Raw genomic sequence first — 15420 nt, forward strand, 5'->3', positions numbered from 1 at the left:
AACAATGACGCCTACCTGATTCGCGTCCATGTCGATGCTGCACCCATGAAAAAAAAGAAGAAAAAGAGTCATTATTGTTTTGTTGGAACCACATGACAGAATCGGCAACTTCACATGCAGGTCCTTGTCATTTTGTTGTCAAGGAACAAATGCGACTAAAATCTCCCCAATTCAGTGCATTAACAGAAACAAAAGAAACCGAATTAAATAAACAAAGTGAGGTCCCCACCACCCATTTTTCAATTCAATCACATTCACATTCGATCCCCCACAAAAGCAATCTAATTAATTAAACAAACAAATTCAATCCCACCACTGTTTCCCTCCGAGTCAAGCCCCTCCGCACCTTTTTTTCTATTCGGTCCCCACAAGAGAAAACGAACAAACGATGGAAGAATCAATTTTTCTATTCCGTCCCCATAAAAGTGACATCCCCACCACTTTCCCCTTGAGCCAAGCCTCAATTTGCCCTCCGTGCCCTAACTTGCCTGTCGAACCCTATTTTTTTTTTTTTTTTTTTTTTACAAAATTGATCCATGTAGAGAACATGACAAACCTGAACAATCGTGAACGACGGCGCAACTACAGCGGCGGCTGAGCGATGGCGGGCGAGCGACGGCAGGCGAGCGAACAACGGTGGGTGAGTGAGCTACGGCCGGCGTCGAGGAGAATCGTATACGAACCCTATTTTACTCCCTCTTCAGCGACATCATTTTTTGCTATGGAGCAACGCGGCGTCGTTTCTTATGTGAAATCACGGTGGATAGCATAAAACGACGCAGTTTTCCTTTCTTCGTAAGAAACGACGTCGTTTCTTGCCATCCACCGTGGATAATCTTAAGCCACGTCGTTTTTTTTTTAATATAAAAGCCACGTATTTATTTTGGCCGGAATTTCTCACCAGTGGCACCAAAGTGATCGTTTTTCTTCCGATTTGGCACTTAAGTGATCCAACGAAAACTTTTAGCACCAAAGTGAGCGCTGTACACAACTTATGGCACTATTAGTGTACTTCTCCCATCTTATGACTATTTTATCCTTATTATTGTTTCCTAACGCTCCCCCTCAAGTTGGGATGTAGATATCAAACAATCCCAACTTGTTACATAAAAAATTCACTCTATTTCCTCGTAAAGACTTGGTAAAAATATCTACAAGCTGATCCTTTGTTCTTGTATGTTGAAGAGTGATCTCTCATTTCTGAACTTTTTCTCGTATAAAGTGACAATCAACCTCAATGTGCTTAGTTCGCTCATGGAAGATGGGATTGTTTGCAATATGAATAGCTGATTGATTGCCACAATATAATATCGATGGTTCTGATGTTGACATCCCAATTTCTGACAATAACATCCTCAACCAAAGCAATTCACTAGTCATATGTGTCATTGCTCTATATTCCATTTCTGCACTTGATCGAGAAACCACATGTTGTTTCTTACTCTTCCAGGCAACTAAATTACCTCCAAGAAATACACAATAACCCGATATAGATCTTCTACTAGTTGAACATCCAGCCCAATCCACATCAGAAAAACCTGTGGTATTCAGGTGGCCATGATTCTTGAAAATTAGTCCTTTACCTAGTGCTCCTTTCAAGTATTTGATAATTCGAAGCACAGCATCCCAGTGAGTAATCCGAGGAGAACCCATGAATTGGCTTACAACACTAACGGCAATCGGTTTTCAATCCCATCATCAAGAAAGAACGCTAAACACAAACCGATTTTGCTGGATGGGCTTTGGCGATTGACGCTAGGCAGTAGTTCTGTCCAGATCTTAGAAAACCAGTAGACACATCTGGATCTAGTGACGATGACTGAACGACGATGTGGGCGTTCTTTCTCCTTCCGCTGTCTAGAAGAGAAGCATGTTGCGGCAGCAGCGGCGGCGGAGGGTTTGGATCTAGCGACGGCCTCCGCCGCCGATACCATGTTGAAGGAGAGAGTAACCCTAGTAACCCTCTTGAAGTTTTAACCTTGCTCTGATACCATGTTGAAGGAGAGAGTATTCTATGTATTGTATTCACTTAATCAAAAAAGGATTACAAGAATATATATGAGTAACCCTAGTAACCCTCTTATGACTATTTTACCCTTATTATTGTTTCCTAACAAGATCCACTATCTGTCGAGTCCAAAGAGATTGCCATCTCAGCAGCATACTTTCTTAATTCGTTGTTGCCAGCATTCCTGCATGCACTAAGCAAGCTCCTCCATACCAGAGCCATTAGTTGAGTTGGCATTGTCTCAATGAAATCCACCGCATCCTTTAGTCTACCAGCTTGGCCAAAAAGGGAGACAACGCAAGCATAATGTTCGGTCCCCGGTTCAATTCCAAGCCCACGCATCGAGTTATAATGATGTAATCCATCTTCCACAAGCCCCGCACGGCTGCATGCGGAGAGGATGCTCACATATGTGATGTAATTCGGTTTCACTCCTGCGATTATCATTTCCTCAAATATCTGGAGAGCAGCCTGTGCTTCTCCATGTTGTGCATATGTTGTGATCATGGAGTTCCAGCATGCAACATCTTCACAAATAGCGAGGTCAAATGCTTTCCTGGCCTCCTGAATACTTCCGCATTTAGCATACATATCCACAAGAGCATTCGTGACAAATGGGTCAAAATCCAAACCGCACTTTATAATCTGGCTATGGAACTATTGACCATGTTGGAGACTTGCCAAATTGCTCGATGCTGTGATAAGGGAAGCGAACGTGAATCCGTTGGGTCGTTGTTCCGATAACTATAACTCTAAGAACAATTTGAAGGTCTCCTCATTTTCCATTTGCTGACTATATCCGAAGAACATTGCATTCCAAACTACAATATCTCTATCGTTCATCTCTTCACATACTAACCTCCCATCTCGGACTAAAGAAGACTTGGAATAAACATCAATCAGTGAACTCCCTGCAAATAAGTCCATAGAAATTCCAGATTTACTTAAAGAGGCCATGAACTTGCTTGCTCAATTCCAAGGTGAATAAAGCAGTTGATAATCCAAGGATGCTGACGAATGTCAATGGACTTGGGGAGAACGATGCAAGCCTCATACTATGGAAGAGATCCAATGCTTCCTCCAGTTTCTCTAATCTTGAGTAGCCTTCAATCATTGCATTATAGGAGACAATATTTTTCCCATCCATAACATCAAAAAGTTTCCTAAAATCCTCTAGGGCATTGCATTTCGCATACATATCTATCAAGCCATTTTTGATGAAATCATCAAACTCTAAATTGGCCTTGATCGCGTAAGCATGAACTTGCTTTCCCAGAATTAAGGCCTCGAGCGAGCCACCTGATGTGAGAACACTGGTGCAAGCAAATGCATCAGGATTCCAACCCAATCCGGTCATCTCTGCAAAAAGCTTCAATGCTTCCTTATCATACGAGTTCTGCATGTACCCAGAAATCATCGTGGTCCAAGAAATCATATTTTGAACTTCCATATGGTCGAATAGTCTCCGAGCTGTTCATGCCATGCCAGATTTTGTATAACAATCAATCAGCACATTAACCACCGAAATGTCCATCTCTGCTTCTCGCCTCAGCATATGAGCATGAATTTGCTTGCCACCTTCAACAAACTCAAGTGCTGAGCAAGCACTTAAAACGCTTGAAATCACGTATTTGTCAGGAAGAAGGCCAGCATCTATCATCTGGCTAAACAACTGCAGAGACACTTCACTTCTCCCACATTTCACATGCCCGCTTATGATCGCAGTCCAAGTAACATCAGTCTTATCCGATAAACTATCAAAAACCAATCTCACCCCATCTATCCCACCGTTATTCGCATACAAAAAAACCAGAGAAGTGCCAACATAGACATCCTGACTGATACCAGCCTTAACAACGAAACCATGTACCTGAGCTCCTTCATCAAGGCCACCCGACTGCGCACACCCGCAGACCAGACTGGCCAAAATATACTCATTCAGTCTCTCGACGGAGCTTCTCTGAAACTCCACAAAGCTCACGAGCGCTTCATCGCAACACCCATGCCGGGCGCACATCGAGATCGCCGTAGACCAAGTGATCAGGTTCCTCTCGGGGATATTATCAAACACCCTTCTTGCATCCCGTAAAGCCCCGGACCTTGAGTAAGAATGCAGCAGAACGTTGGCGAGGAACACATCGTGCTGAAACCCCCAGATGACGAATCGGCCGTGAAGCTTCCAGCGGTAACGAATGGGGTCATCGGCGTTGGAGGCGGAGGCGGGTGACAACTGCAAGAGCTCGGCGAATTCGCGCTGCTTGGCCCGCGAACCCGGAAGCAGGCGAGACGGGGTCTCCAACTGGAAGGTGGAGAAGACGAAGGAGGAGGGTCTCGTGGCTTTGGAGATCCTGCGACATTGTCCTGTAATGAGTGCTCGACCGACCATGGCAGTAGCTCGTCATCGTACCTGGTGCATTTCGAAGTGTCAGTTGTTCCGTACAACGGTCCTGAAATGGAGGAGAAAACTTACTATTTTATATGAAAATTACGCGCAAAAATAATAATTTTAAAAAACGGGCATAATATTTTAGCTTGGAACGATTTTGCCAGAAATTTTCAAGAGTTCAAAAAGAAAAGGCAAAAACTTAAATAACATTGAAAATTAAATTATTTCACTATATACGTATACGCCTCTTTCTTTTGGTATGTTTGAAAATTCGCCGTTGCCCTTGGAGTAAAAAGTTTACACTTTTTATATTTGACTTGCGAATTACTAATAAAGAGTAACCCTATTTAAAATACATGTGGAGAAAACTTAACTTGAGATGGAAAATTGTAACTAAGACTAATATGAACGCTTTGTATCTAACAATAAATCGGGTTTGTTGTAACTTTTTTCTTTAATCTCGAGCAGTTGTTAAATGAATTGTAAAATTATCCCAAAAATCTATATCATAATGATGTAGGAAATTAGTAGAGTGAGCAGGTCGACATAAAAGATTCTTAAATATTCTCGAAGTTCCGATGAAAAGGGTTGTCATCATAGAAGAAATCTAGACAATTATTATTTAAGTAAAATCTCTAAATTTAATGGGGCGTGATTGAAAATTGTCAAAGCTAATTTTTATTTTTTATTTTTATTTCCAACTAACAAAGTGAATACAGCTCAATCACTGGCCTGCCAATTATTACAAGAAGTCTCTAGATGCTACCCCAGATGAGCAGCAATCTCCGGCGGCAAGCAACATAACAAGTGATGTACGCATTAGGCGGTAACCGTCGACATCTCCTTGATTTTGCTCAGAATCCACATGGACGGTTTGATCCATTTGGATTATGACCTCGCGCATTACAATAAAGCATATATATGACAAAATTATATGATGAAGATCTGAAACGAATATCTTGTTTAACAAAATAATAATTTAATTATTTTTTTTTCGTTTCAAGTAAAGCGGTGACGATAATAATGGAGAATGAAAAGAAAAATTATAAAGAATTATTCGAATTATGAGGATGCATCTCGATCGATCTTCCTCTATTAAAAAAACAATATATTTTTCATCACTTGCGGTTGACACGTCATTCCTAGACATTACCCGAATCTATCTAAATGCATTTTTGTTTAACCGAAAAAGCTGTATATAATGATCTAGAGAGGCATAATGATCTTGAACTAAAGATCTTAGGCCTTCTTTTATTTCTTTTTATACAGTTAAAATAAGAAAAAGAAATTCGTATATCAAGACGAGTGCATAAAGATTTTTGTGGACTTGTGAGTATACAATGATACGGTGGGTTGATGATGTAGGGAATCTTCTCGATGACTTCAACATATAGGAAAGAAAATGAGCCTTTATCTATTTATCTTCACGACTTTAAATTATTTGTGATCAATTGTATTCCATTGATAAACCTGTGTTGGATGCTCATAAAGTCTCCAAATTATTCGAAGGACTTGATGATAACTATGAGCAGTTCAAAACAACGATGTTCAAGCCTCCTCTTTATCTCAAATTCAGCAATTCACCGGTATCAATATAGTGATGTACTACAGCCAAACTATAGTCCAGATGGCTGGCTTCTCTTCCAACTAGCTGGCACTTCTGTTATCCCTGATCGTCGCTGCCAGGATGCTGTGGGGACCATTGTTTCTTGTTTTTGGTCGAAGAGATTTTTATTTAAGTAGTCATAACATTACAGCCGGAGTTTGCAGAATTACCACAAAAACTAACATGACATCCACATGCGATAGCATCAGCCGCTACAAGGTCTTGCAGAATAAAAGGAGTGAAGATGTTCCAATTGCGGGCAAGGTCAGATCGGCCATGGACTTTTGCGGCCCAGTCCGCAGCTCCGTTGGCCTCCCTTCTGCAGAAGTGGAGTTGCACGGTAGGGTAAACAGCAAGTAGCGTTTCCAGTTCTTCGAAGAGCGCCCTTTCTTCCCATGGCGGCCGTTTTCTCTGTCGAATCGTGTTGATCAAGATCTCGCAGTCAGATTCAATCACTATATTTGCCTTATTGAGACCAAGATGCAGCAGGTGATGCAGAGTAAAGGTGAGGGCCTGCACTTCCATTTGGAACGCTGTAGCTGCAGGAAAGCTCGTAGTATATACATCTGTGAGGATTCCTTGATGATTTCTGCTAATGCACGCCATGGTGCCTTCTCAGTTACCTGGATGATAAGATCCGTCGATGTTGCATTTCAGTTGTCCGCGATCTGGTGGTCTCCACAGGTGTCCTGTTTCGGCAGCAGCAACTTGTGATCGTGTTCGGCGTTGAGCAGGAGTGTTCTGTATACGATGTTGTACAATGGCATCTTCAATAGCCTGATCCAGGTCGGGACACTTACGACGAAAGATCCAGTTGTTGCGCATACACCAGATCTGCCATAAGACCTGCGCAATCATTTCCAGTCGAGGTAAGAGTCGCGCATTTTTTGCCCTATCTGTGATCCAGTCATCGAATCGATGTATTGTGTATGGTGAAACTGATATGTTGAGCTACGGATGAGTCCATATTCTGTTTGTCCATGAGCAGAAGAAGAAAATGTGTTATATGGTTTCCGGGGACTGCTGATTGCATAGATGGCAGATAGGGTCAGTGGTAATACGACGGTGAAATAAGTTAGCTCTAGTGGCAAGGGCATTGTGGCTAGCTGTCCGTAAAAAGGTACGGATCTTTGGTGCTATGTGCATAGTCCAGATCTTGAGCCATAGAATTCTAGAGGGTTGGTGCGATGTCGAGGCACCTTGATCAGTTGCTCTGCATGCTGTATTGACTAGCGTGTGATAACTGCTTTTTACTGTGTGGGTCCCATCCATAGTCGCTGTCCAGACTAACTAATCAGTAGCATAGGAAGATCTGATAGGGATTTTAGTGATTTCTGCAATTACCGTATCATCAAACATTTGTTGAAGGAGAGGGAGCTTCCAGGTTTGATGGACATGATCAATGAGGTCAGCCACTTTCGTTGGTTCCTCTCTTGTGGCTGGCCCTGCCATAGTCCCTATAGGCAGCCATCTGTCCTCCTGAATCTTGATGTGCTTACCATCCCCAACCGACCATTGTACATTAGGTAGAATAGTCTTTCTACCAAGAAGAAGGCTCTGCCAACCCCAGGAAGGTCGAGAGCCCTTCTATGCTAAGTCGAATTTCTTGGATGGAAAATACAGCCCCTTAAAAAGTCAACTGCACAGCAAATTAGGATTTGTAATTATCCGCCAAGCATGCTTGCCAAGCATCGCCTTATTAAAAGCCAATAAGTCCCGAAAGCCTAGCTCTCCACCTTCCTTTCTTGTTTTAAGCACATCCTATTTTTGCCAATGCACCCCAACCCTACTAGTATCATTCATCCACCAGAAACTGGATATTTTATTTTCAATGAGCTTGCAAAGAGTTAAAGGAATCTTAAAGATGGACATTGCATATTGGGGGATTGCCTGAACTACCGACTTGATTAGGATCTCTTTCCCTCCTTTGGACAATAATCGCTCTTTCCAACCCTCAAGTTTCGTAGTTATTCTACCTAGCAGCCAACCAAACATCTCTTTTTTTTAGCGACCCCACTTGAATGAATACCTAGATATTTACCATACTTCTACAGAACCGGCATTCTAAACACACCTGCTAAGCTTTCCTGAAGACTCAGCGGACAGTTTTTACTAAAAAATAAGCCTGATTTGTTCCGATTAATAATCTATCTCGTTGCCATACAATATTGATTCAGGATATTAGCAAGATTCTGACATTCAAGCATAGTACCTTTGAGGAAGAAAACTGAGTCATCAGCGAAAAAAAGATGTGAAAGGATCGGACATGACCTGGTTAGCCATATACCTTTGAGATGACCGATATGAACTGCTTGGTGGATAAGGGTCAAAAGAAGATTCACCAGTAAAATGAAGATATAAGGCAAAAGAGGTTCGCCCTGTGAAGACCTCTAGATGGCCGAAAGTATGATAATTGGTCGCCATTAAATCGAACACTTAAAGATGACGTGGTGATGCATTGCATCACCAACTGAACCCAACTTGCTTTAAATCCCAAACGCAGTAGATAATCCTGTAGGAAATCTCATTCAACTTTATCATATGCTTTTTGCATGTCCGTCTTGAGTAGGACATTGAAGTTCCGCTTCCTCTCCCTTATACGAAATTGATGCAGAGTCTCCTGGACGATTAAAACATTATCTTGTATTTGTCTTCCACTTACAAAGGCAGCCTGCTCTGCCGAGATAAGCTCACTAAGCCAGGGTTTTAGGCGGTTTGCCATAACCTTAGATATAACCTTATATGCATAATTATAGAGGCTAATTGGTCAAAATTGATCTAGACTTTCAGGGTGGTTGATTTTGGGAATGAGAACTATTACCGTCTTATTGAGGTCGCTAGGCAGCACCCCGGAACTAAAAAAGTCTCTCACTAATTTGATCAAGTCCTCCTTAATGATATCCCAGTGGGATTGGTAAAAAAAGCCCACTCAATCCATCTGGACCCGGCGCCTTCGTTTTCCCCAGCTCAAATGTAGCTCGTTTCACCTCCTCATCAATGACTAGATTTGTTAGATGCTCATTCATTGCTGTAGAAACAACCGGTGTACATTGATCCAGAATGGGACCGTAGTTACGTTGACCCACGTTAGTGTACATTTTTTAGAAACATTCCAATGTGAGTTCCTTAAGCGCCTTGTTGTCCCACACCCAGTTTTGGTTCTCGTCTTGCAACATACCTATTATGTTTCTTTGCCACCGTTGGATAGTTGTTGCGTGAAAAAATTTGGTATTCTTATCTCCCCAGCTCAGCCAATTAATCCTAGCTCTCATAGCACAATACTACTTTTCTTGTTGCCAAATGTGTCGTATCTCCTCCCGAATTTTATTTGCGTCTTCTTTTTCAGTGCCGGTATTGTAGGGGTGATTGATTATACCCTGAAGCTGGTGTTGTAAGGCTTGCACTCTCAGGTGGCCGTTTTGAAATTTCGTACGGCTCCAATCTTGTAAGGCAATAGAAACCTTTCTTAGTTTATGTACAAGGCCAGAATTTCGTACCTAAAATGAGTTCCATGTAGTACTGATGATCTCTTGGCACTCTTGAAGTTGGTTCCAAAAAGCTTCAAAAATAAACGACCTTCGGCATTTCCAATGTTTTTCTGATGTAGATAAGAGTAGTGGGCTGTGGTCCGATCCCAGGGCCGGCAAAGCGTACACCTCTGCCTCCGGATATTGAAGACGCCATTTTATCGTACACATAACACGGTCCAAACGTTCTTTTACTAATTCATCTCCGGCTCTATTATTCATCCAAGTGAAGGCGCATCCCTCGCCAACCAAACTTTTCTCACGGATAAAGGATCTCATTAAAGTCCCCGGCACAAATCCAAGGTAAGGTATTTACATAGCTGATCCTTCGAAGTTCATCCCAAAGTTGCTGTCTATTGTGATAGGATGACGGAGCATGAAGACAGGTGATTCTCATTAGCCGATCATCTAGTGAATCATGACATAGCATATCAATATAGTAATCAGAGCATAGTTCAATCTCTATGGATAGATTTTCATGCCATAAAACTGCTAAACCCCCCGCAAGACCTACTGGGTTCCGTACAAAAGAGCTGCTAAAATGTAATCGTCTCTACAACCTCTAAATCATAGACTCATGGTTTTTGGTTTCCATTAAGAACAATAAGTCGGGCTTTTCATTGGCCGTCAAGGCCTTTAAGGCTTGAACTGTCAGGGGATTGCCCAAATCCTGACAGTTCCAACATATTAACTTCATTTGTGCTGTGGTGGCTGTTTAGGGCCAGCCACCGATGCCCATTGATTCGCTTCAATTGCATTTAGAATTGGTGTATCCAGAAATTGAGTGTTGTCAAACTCATGAAATGACGAGTGCCGCATGTCATAAGGAGTGTACCTCTTATGTTTTTTAGCTGATCCCACCTTGGGGCTGGCTCTGGTAGTCTTCTGCTTGTTAGTATTTTGCATTTCCTTGGACAGATTGATGATTCCCTTCCGCTTCTCAGTTGCGGGGATTAAAGCTGTTGTGAGAGTTTTAGTCGGTTGCTGCGAAGTCTATGGAAGTTGCAGCTGAGGTGCTGCTTGATCATGTTGGGGTCGATTTGCTGAAACTGGCGATGTTACTTCGTTGGCACTATGTGGTTTAGGCAACAATGGAACACTTGGCAGCAAAGTGGGAGGTGTCTCAGGTACTGTTTCTTCATTCTGTGCTACACGTTCAGGTGTTTGGTAGAACGCTTGCCAATAAGGACTGTGTTCACGGACCTCGGCTCTCAACCACTGCCCGTATGCCATTTTATCGTTCCCATCTATTTTTGCTTCTTCATACGGATATTCTGGACAATATGAGACGTAATGGCCTATCCTCCCACAAGAATAGCAAAAGTGGGACAATCATTCGTATCTGAAGTCGAGCCACATTGTTCGCCCATCAATGCGTATTAGCTTACCAGACTGTAGAGGTTCATCCAAGTTTATTTCAACCCTTGCCCTTGCTGCTTTTGAGACCGAGCTCTCAATAAGGTCAGCCTTTATCTCTATGACTTCACCAACTTGCTTCAATGCTTTTCAAATCATCTGCTCTGTACTCCACTCTAACGGCAGCCCAAAGATTTGAACCCAGAAAGCACATCGACTAAAATCATAACAGTGTAGAGGCATGTTAGGAATCCATGGTTTGAAGATGACTAATTGACTTGCAAAGAGCCATGGTCCTCCCTCCATAACCCTCTTTTTAATCAGTTGCGAACTTAAATTTTGCTATATACAGGCCGCCCTCTCGCTGAGATATCTCCACCTGGTCCGTTCGCCAAATCCGCCTTAATGTGCTCTGGAGGGCTTGTAAGTTAATGCTAGATTTCGATAGGACTTTAACTACTAATAACAATCGGCATTCCTCTAATTTTTCTAATGGGGGGCTTCATCCCATACCTCTATTTCCTGTGCAGAACATAGCCGCCCCAACCTTTTACATAAAGCAGCCATTCTTGAAGATTCGTCAGTCTTCTGAAGCCATCGGAACAGGGCCAGAAGGGAGAATTTTGGCACTTCAAAATAAACGAGAACAGTGTTGAAGGGACACGCAATCCATTGGTTGGCACAGGTAAGATTATATATGAAGACGGCGGTACTGATTCAAAACAGAATTCAGCAGAAAAACAGGGAATTCTCTGATGGGAATAAATCCCCACTTGAGCGAAAACATAATTCTTCACAGTCAACTTCAAGAGAGGCACGACATTCCATCTTCCCTCCTCGACGCACAGAATATACCATAGAAACTATCACAGATGGAATTACAAAATAAAGGAAGCATGCAATATGCCAATTTGCAAGGGCAAGAGATCAGGAGAACAAATTGGGTACCAATCAATGGGCCACCACCATGCAGGAGAAGATGTGACCCATAAACTCCATCAACGAAATCATCAGTGGGTAATATCGGAAGATGAGAAGAAGAGAAAGGACTGGGTTTCGACGATTTGAGTTGCTGTGAACACTAAACTACCATCGAAGGGTAGGCGAAGGCTCTGCATATCGAGAGAAAAAACCTAGATGCTAATACACCGGATAAACTTGCAAGGGCAAGTTTTTTCCGATCATGTTGGTCGGAAAAAACTGGCCCTTGCAAGTTTATCCTGTGTATTAGCATCCTTGGCAATTCATCCTGGTGCATTCTTTGCAGAATCCTCTGATTTCACAAACGGGGTATGTGGGTGGCTCGCAGTCATCGGTTTGGCCCTCTATATTGCTCGCTTCTCGCCCGAGATGGGACCCGTAACATGGACAGTAAACTCTGAGATATACCCCGAGGCATATCGCGGAATATGTGGTGGCATGTTGGTCACTGTTAATTGGATTTCAAACTTGATCGTGGCACAGACATTTCCTAGCATCGCTGACGCTGTGAGGACAGGTGCGACATTCTTGATTCTTGCATGTGTAGCCGTGTTGGCCATCGTGTTTGCGATCGTCCTTGTGCCAGAGACGAAGGGGTTGACTTTTGAAGAGGTGGAGAAGATTTGGAAAGGGAGAGCTTAGGGAAGTAGCAAAGGCAAAGAGAGTACAGAAGGCCTTCTTGAAGATGAAGCCTGAGTGGCACGAGCCCTTGTTTATCCATTAGATATAGTAAGTACAGCAATAGAATGAGAATCCAGCGGATCTACCCCTATGCCTGGAGTGTTAGTTCAGGTTAAAGGGTCCATTGGCTGTGGACAGTGTTGACACCTAATTTTTGTTTTCATGTACAAAAAAAAATTATTAGAAAAAGAAAAATAACAAAACAACAAAAGAAAAAGAACAAAACAACAACAAAAATACAGCTTTTTCCTTGTGCGGCCCAAGCCCGTTTTCCCTTTGGCTGGGCCCATGCCAGCCTTCTCCCTCCTCCACCTTCGCATTTGAAACCCTAGAACAGGGGGGTGGGGAAAAAAAAAAAGAGAAGGAGAGCTGGGCAGAGAGAGAGGGAGCTCGGCAGAGAGACAGGGAGAGAAAAAAAAAAAGACAGCAACACAGAAGAGGAGAATACAGGGGAGAAAGGAGGGAGGGAGTTCTCGGCAGAGAGAGGGAGCTCGAGAAAAGGGAGCTATACCGCCACCACTGTCGCGGACGAGCCTCCCAATCGACGCCGTCTGAGCCGCTGCCCTCCTCGCCGCCTCAACCCAACGCCAGCCGAGCCACCTCGCTACAGCCCGTGCCGTCGCTCGCCCGCCTCCACCTGTAATCCAACGCCGCTACAGCAACCGGCTTCGTCGCTGACGCCGCAGTGACCACCAGCAGCTCGAAGCCGTGACGCCGCTGCAGCACCCGCAACCGTGACGACCATCGTGCCAGCAATCGGAGCTCGAGAGAGAGCTCAGCAGAAGAACAACCCAGAAACAGAGAGAGAGAGAGAGAGAGAGAGGCGGCTTCGCCCCGTGGCCGCTCGAAGCATTCGCCATGCCAGCCGCCTCGCGGCGGAGCCGCTCGTCCGCAAGCACCGCGCCACCACCGTTGCGCCCCGACTCACCTGCAGCCCGAGCTTCCGCGACCCCCGTGCTGCCACTGTGACGATCAATAGCCCGCCCCTGCCCAGCCGCGACGCCACCGCCGTTGCCGCCGTCTCTGCTCGACACTAGTAGCCCGTGCCGACCACCGCTCCTCGGCCGCCCTGCCGCACCGCCGTGACCAACTTCCGGCACCGCGTCGCCGCTCCTCGCCGCGAAGAAACCCTAGGGTTTCGGCCACAAACCGGGTCGCGCAAGCCGGGCCGGGTCCAATCAACCGGGTAGGTTTTTTTTTTGGCGTATTGGGTTGGGCGTACTTAGGTCGGGCTTGGGTTATTTTTGCATGTGGGCTTATGGGTCTTTAGATTTGTGGGTTTGGGCTAACTTAGGTAGTGGGCTTCTTTTTTTTAAATAGAAAGTATTATATCGGATTAGGCCCACTGGTATGGGCCCAATCCGAGCCAAGGTAAGGCCCTACCAGGTTAGGCCTTGCTTCCAAGCGGGCCAGTTCGGCCGGCCCCCATTTGGACTGAATCCAAGTCCGGCTGCGTTGACCGAGTCGGGTCGAACCGAACCCGACCCGGTTCACCTTTTTTAAATAAAAAAATTAATTTAAAATTCTAAAAATTTGTTCTTTAAACAAATTTAAAAATTAAAAAATTAAAAATTAATTAAAAATTAATTAAAATTAAAAAATTTCAAAAATCCAAAAATATTTAAAAATTAGAAATTAGTTATTTTTCTTTAAAACTTTAAATAAAAAATAAAAAAATTAAAAACAATTTCGAAAATCCAAATAAAAATTTCAAAAATTAGAAATTAGTTATATATATTTTTTTAAAAAAAAAATTAAAAATTTCGAAAATTCAAAAACGAAGGGGCTTGATTAGGACTTGCCATGTATTGCCATTTTAGCATAATTATACCTTTATGTGCTCGTATATTGATTATGTTGCATGTTTAATTTGTAAATCTAATTATGTTTGATTGCATGTGTTTAATTTTATGGCAATTAGAATCTTGATCATTATGATGCTTACTTTAATGATTGCGCACCCGCATGATCACCTCATATGTTAGTGGATAAGTATAAAATCAATTCAAACTGCCTGTGAAAAATCATTTTGTTAAAATGAACAAGATTAGGTACCGAAAGGGCACTAATTAGTTAATTAGTGTAATCAAGTCCCCGGACCTAGATTCTCTGGTTACGTAGGAAGTGAGGCACGCTCACATGCTTCACTTGGTTTCTAGCCGACCCCAATAGGCTAGTGGCGACTCCTTTTATGCAAAATTCATGAAAACATATCCCAACGTCACGCGGGGTATGGGCTTGGGAGAGCCCGCGCCCAATCATGGGCCTTAGGCCCGTCCTTTGGGCAATACTCCTAAACCTGTTCCCTCCCCCCGAGGGTAGGTCGCGACAGACAGTTTCCAACTTAAGGAAATAAATGTGCATTCCTGATTTTGCATTGCTCTAAAATACCAACTGCGAGTTTCTTAACTCTATCCGTCTGTTTAAATCATGTTGTCCGGTTGGTAAGTCAAGCGGAGAGCACAGATTTAGGTCATCCCTCCCTGTGACTCAATAGTAAGACATGCTAGTGATGAGGGCAAAGAGGATGGACCGATAGGTGGAAAAAGTCCAGAGTGAAAAATCTTTTCCTTGTCAACACCTGTATCGCTTGACGGGGATCTTCTTCTTTGTGTTTTACATCCACACGAATGCTTTTTTCAGTCAAAATTTACCAGAATCACTATATTGAAATTTCACACAAAAGTTTAAGACAAAATTGAAAAATCGTCAAAATATTAAAACTAAATTGGTAAAATTGAAAAATTTGGGACTGAATTGGCCATTGAATTGGCCACTATATAATAGGTTCAGGATTTTTTTTTTGAACAATTGTGCCGTCGAATAAGTGTTGTGGTATTAGGCTGCTTAGGGTGGACTGATAAAATTGGCTTTC

At 43.2% G+C, this 15420-nt stretch overlaps 2 pseudogenes; one reads left to right on the plus strand and one right to left on the minus strand.

Annotated features, from left to right (window-relative positions):
• Positions 1-1397: 1397 nt before the first annotated feature.
• On the minus strand, positions 1398-4431 carry LOC104416181 (annotated as a pseudogene).
• An 828-nt stretch (positions 4432-5259) lies between these two features.
• LOC120286581 lies at positions 5260-12560 on the plus strand (annotated as a pseudogene).
• Positions 12561-15420: the final 2860 nt, after the last annotated feature.

Source organism: Eucalyptus grandis, chromosome 8 (assembly GCF_016545825.1).
Source record: "Eucalyptus grandis isolate ANBG69807.140 chromosome 8, ASM1654582v1, whole genome shotgun sequence".
NCBI lineage: Eukaryota > Viridiplantae > Streptophyta > Magnoliopsida > Myrtales > Myrtaceae > Eucalyptus > Eucalyptus grandis.